General features: G+C 37.0%; 1 pseudogene; it reads left to right on the plus strand.

Annotated features, from left to right (window-relative positions):
- The first annotated feature begins 8,419 nt into the window (after positions 1 to 8,419).
- Positions 8,420 to 8,607, plus strand: LOC126021382 (uncharacterized; annotated as a pseudogene).
- Positions 8,608 to 9,745: the final 1,138 nt, after the last annotated feature.

Below are 9,745 nucleotides of genomic sequence, written 5' to 3' on the forward strand. Positions count from 1 at the left end.
GTCTGTAATTTTCTTTTTTGGCAGCATCTCTGTCTGGTTTTGGTATCACGGTGATGTTGGCTTCATAAAAGCTGTTTGAGAGTGCTCGCGTTTTTTTTTTCAATTTCATGGAAGAGCCTGGCTAGGATTGGTAGTAGCTCCTCTTGAAAGATTTGAAAGAATTCATTAGTAAATCCATCTGGGCCTGGTCTTTTCTTTTTGGGCAGATGTTTAACTACAGTTTCAATTTCCTCAATAGTGATGGAGGGTTTTAGATATGCTGTATCCTCCTTACTTAACTTTGGAAGGTTATAAGTGTTCAAGAATTTATTCATTTCTTCTATGTTCTCATATTTAATAGCATAAAGTTTCTCAAAGTAGTCTCTGATTACCCTTTGGATGTCTGCAGTATCTCTCGTGATCTCCCCCTTCTCATTTTTAATACGGGTTAGAAGGTTTCTCTCTCTCTCTCTTTCTTTCTTTGTGAGTTTTGCCAATGGTCTATCATCTTGTTTATTTTTTCAAAGAACCAACTTCTGCTTTCTTTCATCTTTTGGATTGTTTTTTTGTTTTCCACTTCATTGATTTCTGCTTTCAGTTTTCTTATTTCCTTCTGTCATCCTATTTTTGGTTCCCTTTGTTGGTCATTTTCTAATTTTATGAGCTGCATCATTAAATTATTCAGGTATGCCACTTCTTCCTTCCTGATGTGTGCTTGTAGAGCTATAAATTTTCCTCTTAGGACTGCTTTTGCTGTGTCCCATAGATTCTGGCAGTTTGTGTCTTTATTATCATTTGTTTCCAGGAAAGTTTTGATTTCCTCTTGGACACACTGGTTGTTCAGTAGCAGGCTGTTTAATTTCCAATTGTTAAAGTTTTTCTTCTGTGTGCCTAAGTAGTTCACGTCTAATTTCAGAGCCTTGTGATCAGCAAAGGTAGCCTGCAAGATTTCTAACCTCTTGATTTTTTGGAGGTATGTTTTATGTGTCAGCCTGTGGTCTATCCTAGAGAATGGCCCATATACATTGGAGAAGAATGTGTATCCAGGTTTTTTGGGGTGGAGTGTTTTATATATATATATATATATATATATATATATATATATATATATATATATATATATATATATATATATATATATATATACATTCTAGTCCTTTTCTTCCATTACTCTTTTCAGGGCCAATATGTTTTTGTTGGGTTTAGTCTGGCTGACCTATCAAGAGTTGACAGGGTTGTGTTGAGTTCTCCCACAATTATTGTGATATTATTGATGTCTTCTTTCAGATTTTTCAGTAATTATATTAGATAATTTGCTGGTCTCTCATTGGGTGTATATATGTTTAATAGTCTGATTTCTTCCTGTTGCACATATTCCTTGATTAGTACATAATGTCCATCTTTGTCCCTTACAACTTTTCTGAGTATAAAGTTGGTGTCATCAGATATTAATATGGCCACCCTAGCTTTTTTAAGGCTGTTGTTTGATTGGATGATTTTCCTCCAGCCTTTGATTTTGAGTCTATGTTTGTTCTGACTATTCAGGTGTGTTTCTTGTAGGCAGCAGAAGGTTGGATTCATCTTTTTCACCCATTCTGCCACTCTGTGTCTTTTAGTTGGTGAATTTAGTCCATTGACATTGAGGGAAATGATTGTCATAGGATGTAATGTCATCTTTGTAGATAAGTTTGCTGTGTTTGATGGTCTCTCTTGTCTTAAAGTAGACCTGTCAGTTTTCCCTTTAAGGCTGTTTTTTCATCTGTGAAATTTATGACCTGTCGTTTATCCATGAAGCTATGTATCCTTCCTTCAAACCTGAACGTGACTCTGGGCTGGGTGCAGTATTCTCGGTGAGGCATCCATTTTATTCAGTCTTGTCACAATATCCCACCACTGTCTTCTGGCCTTGAGAGTTTCTTGTGACATGTCTGCTGTAAGTCTTAGGGATTATCCTTTGAATGTAATTTCCCTTTTTGATCTTGCTGCTTTCAGTATTCTATCTCTATCTGAGAATGTGTCTTGGGGTGTTTTTCTTTGGGTCTCTTTTAGCTGGTACTCTTCAGGCATGCAGGATTTGATTGCATGTAGTTTTCAACTCTGGGAGTATCTCTTTGATAATATATTTGACAGTTGATTCTTCCTGGAGATCTCCTACCTGGGTCTCTGGGACTCCAATGATTCTAATGTTGTTTCTGTTGAGCTTATCAAAGACTTCTATTTTCATCTGTTCACATTCCTTGAGTACTTTTTCCATTGCCTGATCATTTGTCTTAAGGTTCTTTTCCAATTTCTTCTGCTGTGTTGTGTTTTTCTGCATCTCATCTTCTATTTCTCCGATTCTGTCCTCAGCTGCTGTTTCCCTGCTGGTGAGGCCATCCACTGAGTTTTTCAGTTCAGCTATCATGTTTTTCAGATCTGTTATTTCAGTTTGGAGTTTTTTTTTTTTTTTTTATTTCTGTCTTTGTGTTCTGTTCAGATAGATCTTTTTTTTTTTTTTTTTTTTTTTGAGTTCTACAAACATTTTCCATATCGCTACTCTAAACTCCATATCTGCGAGGTTACTCAGATGATTGGGATTTTTTAGGTCATCCGAGTTATCGTCTTCATTTTCTGTGCATGGTGTTTGCCTGCGAGGTCTCTCCATTGTCACGCTTGTAGTGTGATTTTTTCCTGTGTGTTGTGGTGGGGTTCATTGGTTTGAAAGAGTGTGCAGCTGCAAAGCGAAGTGGAGAAGTCGTGCTTTTCTAGAGCCTCTGGGAGAGCTATTTTTCTGGGCCCTTTTTGGCCCACTCCCAAGAGGTTTTGGAGACAGGACAGTGGAAAAACACGCACAGGCAACACTCACAGTCGGGAATCACTGGCATAGATTTTCCCAGCCTGACATCACAAACAGGGGACCTTCCTTCCTGTTGAGTACTGCGGATAGCTGGTTTCCATGGTCAGAAACAGTTCCTTGGCACTCCGGCCCTTGGATGAGCCTCTTGGAGAGCTATTTTTCTGGGCCCTTTTTGGCCCACTTCCAAGAGGTTCAGGAGACAGGACAGTGGAAAAACACACACAGGCATCACTCACAGGTGACAGTTTTTTTCGGGGGGTGCACTTCCTAGGCCTCTTAGGAGAGCTTCAAGTATTCAGGGAAGACAGACAAGCAAAGCAAAGAGCTCCCTTCAAGTCCTCAGTGTCATCCAAGGCACAGCAGGAGGGCAGAGCTAGCCAAGAACTCTCTGTAGGAGGCAGGATCATTGGCAGGACACTGATGAAATCCAGTCTCAGGCAGCTGGAAACACCATAGCCCAAGATGGCTTCTCTGCCCTTCTGACACCCAGCAAAACCCAGCAAGAATCAATGTGTGTTTGTCCGAAAAACCTCTGAAGCAGGCAGGATCACTGGCAGGAACGCTGATGAAATCCAGTCTCAGGCAGCTGGAAACTGCATGGTCCAAGATGGCTTCTGCACCCTTCTCGCAATAATTCTTTTGAATAACACAAAAATCCAAGTCACAAAGCAAAATTTTTATAAATACAATTATATTCATTTAAACTTCTCTACAGAAAAAGTAGCAAATAAAATAAATAGATAATACACACAGTAGAAGAAAATCTTTGTGAATCATTTATCTAATTAATAGTGGGTTATCTAAAATGTGTAGCAAGTATTTACAAAAATGTCGATATAAAGGTGTTGGTGGACATGTAAATTAGTATAACCACTATGGAAAATATTATTAAAGTTGCTCAAGATATTAAATTTAGAGCCATAATATGATTCACATATTCTATTGTATGAATAGAAACAAAGAAAATAAAAATTACTATTTTGCCCTCATGATTTCATCACAATATTGTGGGTGCCCCTTCCTGCAGGGACATCAATTAAGATGTGGTTATTCTTTCTTGGAGGTAGATCGCGCAAACACAAAGACACAAAGACACACACAGAGACAGACAAAAGTGGGAAAAGGATTTAAGCCAAATCTGAATCCAATTCCATTTATGAAACTCAAGGCCTGGCTTATATACTTTTTTGTGTGGGCACAGTTCTGCTCGTAAATATGTCAATAGGAAATATATACATAGAACAGACCATATTGTCCAGATAACAGGACCCATCAGCAATTAGGATGGAATGTACAGCTAATGGGATCTGTGCCCATCAGGTCGGGGTGTACTGATAATGGAACCCATCTCAGGCAGGTCGGAATGTACAGATGACAGAGACTTTATAATTTAGATTCAGTTTCCCAGGATCAAAATTCTGTGCTTTCTTTGTTTCTGTACAAGCCTTAAATCTTAAATGTTTATATATTCCTTAAGGCTGCCTGCTTTTAGTATAGCTCTCTGCTTGTTGCCTTTCTGTGCCTTACAAGTCTTAAATCTTAAAAGTTTACATTTATTCTCAAAGCTTCCCGATTTTAGCAAAGTTCTGTGCCTGTCACGAGGTCCTGCATTTCAGCCTGTTCTTAAAGGACTCCCTACACAACATTATAGTTAAGACATGGGCAAAGTCTAAATGTTCATTAGTAGTTGTATGGTAAAGTTAAAAATGAATTATATACATAGAGTGGAATATATTTATCCAAATAAAGAAAAGACTTCAGTTTAAAACATGGATGGACATTGATGGCTTGGTGGCAAATGATATCAATTAGATATTAAAATATTGTGTTATCACTTATATGTTAAATATAAAAAATCAAAAGGATGGAGAGGAGAAATAGTTTAGGAGTCAATTTGCTGCCTTGTGTGCTACCTTACCCTACATAGTCCCACAAGCATTAGGTGTAGTCCCTTAGTACACTAGGATTAATCCCAATCCTGCCCTATTACCTCAAAAGCAAAGTAAAGCTCGTACAGATTAGAAACTTGTGAGAGACTGGGCCATGGCAAAATCAGACAATGCCACTCAAAGAAAACAAAATTCCAACCATGAAATGAATACATCCAGGAGTTCTGAACATCATGATTTCTTATCTAAAACAATTTATCTGGTTTATTTTAGAGAAGTAATATATAGTTATAGATGACCATGTAATGGCTTGGTTCAAGGGCAACTATCTTATTCTCAGACCACCATTTTCCCTTTTTTAAAGAAAGCACAAAACCCCAGAAATAACCCTTATGTGTGCTCTGTATTTGAGACCAGTGATTGACACTTCCATAGAAGTCAAATGAAACTGTCACATCAGGCTATAGCAATCAGTCAAGACCTGTTACAGGGACTTCCTTAATGGTATTAACACTGAAAATTATCCTTATTGATTATAACTAAAGACAGGACTTTTCCAGTAGTAATTAGTAATTTAATAACCCTTCGATTTTCACCATTTTACATTGTAACCTGTTTATCTATTTGTGCACAACTGCTCTGGGTGGATTTATTTCACACTTTAAAAAGGCGTAGAAAAACTATCACAGTCTGCCATAATTTATGTCTGAGATTCTGTGAAGTCACCAACTATTAAAACTTGAAGTTCTTAAACTTTGTCGAGGATTCTGAGTCTCTTTGTGCAACCCCATAACATGGAGACTCAAGACAGACCAGGCACTTGTTGTTGTCAGTGGATGTTGTCTATAATGTTGATTTAAACCACCTGTTAGAAAAAACATTTAAGATCATTGGAAATATTTGAAAATACTATTATGAGAGTATTGATTCATTACACTTTATTTTAAGGTAAATATTTTATGATGTTATATGCAGTAAAGTATATCATGTAGAATATTTACAAAATAAAAGTAAAATATTTATTAGTGAAGAAATAAATAATAACAGAGAATGCAGAACATGATTTTGTATCCAATCAATTCGGATCACTCATAGTGAGTCCACTGCAGTAGTCCTAGTTCAACAGTATCTTCTATACTTTGTATTCTTATAGTATGAAGTTCTTACTTCTTTGCTTGAATTTGAGTATCTGACAAAATACAAGTGATGGGGAGCAGAGAGTTAGAGGGGAATATTTATCTTGCTTACAGCAAGCTTAGAATGAATACTTTTTAAATTTCTCATTTATTCTGATTTTACTTATTTCCAAAAATTTTTGAAAGCATTAAAATAAATTATTGTTTATTTTTTATTTTTATTGAGACCAGTGTGAACTATAAGTCTTCCAGAGTTATATTTAAGGTACATAGTGACAGTGAATTAGGGCAATTCCTATCACTAGTGTTGACCTTTTCCACCACTGTTCCCACTATGCATCCCATACCTTCACTCTTAGCCCCCTGGGCTGCTAGTGTAACAGATCCATTTTGTGTATAGCTTGTGTAGTTTGGGTCTCTTGATTCTATTTGCATTGACTTTGGGTTGAGTAGTTAGTTCTGATCAATTTAATTCCATGCAATGCTCGTAAGACTGCTTTGCCCCTGGTACCATCCACTGGTTTTTTTTTTTTCCTCTCAATTTGAAAGAAGCAATATAAATATGAGGCCATACAAAATTATTCATGTTCTATGGTTCTTTTTTTTTTAAAGAAAGTTTGTGGGAGCCCTTGTCTAGAAGCTATAAATATAAATTTAAATGTAGGAAAAAAGAAAAAGAGGAAAAAGGGAGGGAGGGCTGATGTGGCAAGTTTGTTTGGGAGTTATTTGGGGGTGGCTTATTTTTTTTATATAAGCACAGTAAGAATTGGGGAAATTAGAAAGAAAATTCCCTTGGCCTAAGAGATACAGGGTGTCTCCACCCTTGAAGCATACTATCATGAGACCAACTACAGACTCAGGACATATTCATTGTCAAACCCCAACATCTTTCTTTATGGTACCAGGAAACGCTCTGCTCAGTCGTGGTTGTCAAAGTCAGTCTTCTGTAATTAGAGAGATTGGTTTTTGCACAGATCCTAGGATGACGTCTAGGATAAACACTTCTGTTATGGTTCTAGGAAAAGTTCTGCTTAGTACAGTTGTCATAGTCAGTCTTCTATCATTAGTTATTTTGGTTTTTGCACAGATCCTAGGACAGGTAGAAAACACCACATTACAAGTGTCACGATGGGAAATGATGCAAGACTCCACCATGCAGAGAGAATGAAGATAATACCTCTGATAACCCAAAAAGTGCCAACCACTTATTTAGACTCTCAGAGAAGGAGCTTAGAGAAGCACTATGGAGGATACTCATAGAATTGAAAGAAATCATGGAACAAGCTCAACTAACCACAAATAAAAATCAAGAGAGGGGCTAGAGCATAGGCGCAAGCGATGAGGCATCTGCCTTGCAAGCGCTAGCCTAAGAGGGCCGCGGTTCAATCTGCCTGCGTCCCATATTGTCCCCCAAGCCAGAAGTGATTTCTGAGCTCCTAGCCAGGAGTAACTCCCGAGCGTCACCGGGTGTGGCCAAAAGTATCAAGAGAATATGAAAATAGAAATTAAAAAAAATCCCGACACATTGGAGTCACAATGACAAATCCCACAGATAGAAATAAAGATTAAAAAAGGGAAATTACATTCAAAGGAACATACTTAAAATATACAGCATACCTGTCACAAGAAACCCTCAAGACCAGAAGGCAATGGTGGGATATAGTGGCAAAACTCAATGAAACGAAAGCTTTGCCTAGAATACTGCACCCAGTCAGACTCACTTTCAGATTTGAAGGAAGTATACATATAACAAAAAAAAAAAAAAAAAAAAAGGAGGGCACAAGGAAATGGAGGCATATACCCTGTTTATGGATTGGGAGTAGTATCATCATTAAAATGACAATGTTCTCCAAAACATTATATAGATTTTATGCAATTTCTCGGATACCCTGGACATTCTTCAAAGAAGTGGTTTAAACACTGCTGAAATTTAACTAAAACAATAAACACCCACAAATAGCTAAAGCAACCCTTAAGAAAAAGAAGATGGGAGACATCACTTTCCCCAATTTTAAATTGTACTACAAAGCAACAGTCATCACAACAGCATGGTATTAGAATAAATCAGACCCTCAGATCAATGAAATAGATATGAGTCTTCAGAGAATGTTCCCCCAAAACGCAATCAATTGATTTTTGACAAAGGGGCAAGAAACACAAAATAGAGCAACAAAACCTCTTCAGTGAGTGGTATTGGGACAACTGGTCAGCTGCGTGCACAAAAGCGAACTTGGACCAACATCTAACAACATGCACAGATGTAAAATCAGAATGGATTAAAGATAGTGATATCAGAACCAGAAGGGCTATAGATGAACACTTAGGTAAAACAGTCCATTGAGACTAGAGTCATCTGAAAGGAGGAATCAATCGCCACAGCCCAAACAAGTTGAACCAGAGATAAAGAAATGGAACTACATTAAATTGAAAAGATTCTGCACATCAAAGGAAACTATGACTAGAATACAAAGGCCCCATGGAATGGGAGTAATTATTCACCCAACACCCATCAGATAAGGGGCCAATATCTAAGGTATTGTATAAAGTACTGACAGAAATTAACAAGATAAAAACATCTTAAGACTATACTCTCAGGGATCATTTCTATAGTATGTTGACCAGAGAAGTTTCTCTGATAGTAGAGCACGGGAAGCCACGAGGAGGAAAGCCGGCTCTAGGTGTCGCTTCTGCGACTGCCTTTGACCATTGATGATCGTTCTCCTTTTCCTCTGGAAGGGGTAGAGGGAGAGGATGTAGTCTGAGTGGAAAAAAGAAAAAAGAAGAAGAAAAAGGAAAAAAAAACATCTTACTCCATCAAAAAATGGGGGATGAAATAAACAGACAATTCCTCAAAGAAGAACTACAAATGACCAAAAGACAAATGAAAAAATGCTTCACATCATTAATCGTCAGGGAAATGCTAATCAAAACAACAATGAGGTACTATCTCATGCCACAGACTGGGTCAGTGCTGGCAGGGATGTGGGAGAAAGAAACTCTCATTCACTGCTGGTGGGAATGCCAGTTAGTCCAGTCTTTCTGGAAAACATTATAAAGCATTCTCAAAAAACTGGAAATTGATATATGTGAACCAGCTACACCACTCCTAAACATATACCATAGGAACCCAAAAACACAATACAAAAATGCCCTCTACATGCCTATGTTCGTTGCAACTTTATTTACAATAGCCAGAATCTGGAAACAACTTAGATGCACAATAGATGGCACAAACTGTGGGACTTATACGCAATGAAATACTGTGCAATTTCCCCAGTAGATTCGTTGAGGATATTTTCTTTTCTAGGTTCTCTGAAACAGTTTATCTGTCTATATGTCTTAATAGAGCCTATCAAGCTCAATTCTATTCCATGGTCTTAGAGTTTGCCTTTATTCCAGCACCACACAATTATGATTTCTATAATTCCTTAATAAAAATTAAAGCCAGGATATGAAATTCCTCACATCACTTCCTTCAGAGTTGTTTAGACTATTAGGAAATATTTTAATACCATAAAAAGTTTACTAGTGCTTTTTCTAAGTTCCCATTGTTAATATTTTAATATAAATTTCATTTAATGTGTTAAATACTATATATAGCATGCTCATTTTGACAATGCTGTTATGTCTCCATTATTTTAACTTTTAAGTTTAAAAAAATTCCTTGTGTCCTCTTCTATTTCTTTAAGGTTTTCTACTCCTTCCTGCCTCAATCTTGGGAGGTTTTATGATTTTAAATAACATATTTCTTCTAGTTTACTATTTACTTCCATTTACTAATTTAAAGTTATTTATAGAAGCTTTTATTCTCTTCTGAGGCATATTTTCTATCATGTAACTTTTATCTATTATTTTATCATGAATCCAAATACATATCTGGTTTGTGTGTGTGTGTGTGTGTGTGT

The sequence above is a fragment of the Suncus etruscus genome, chromosome 10, assembly GCF_024139225.1.
Source record: "Suncus etruscus isolate mSunEtr1 chromosome 10, mSunEtr1.pri.cur, whole genome shotgun sequence".
Lineage (NCBI taxonomy): Eukaryota > Metazoa > Chordata > Mammalia > Eulipotyphla > Soricidae > Suncus > Suncus etruscus.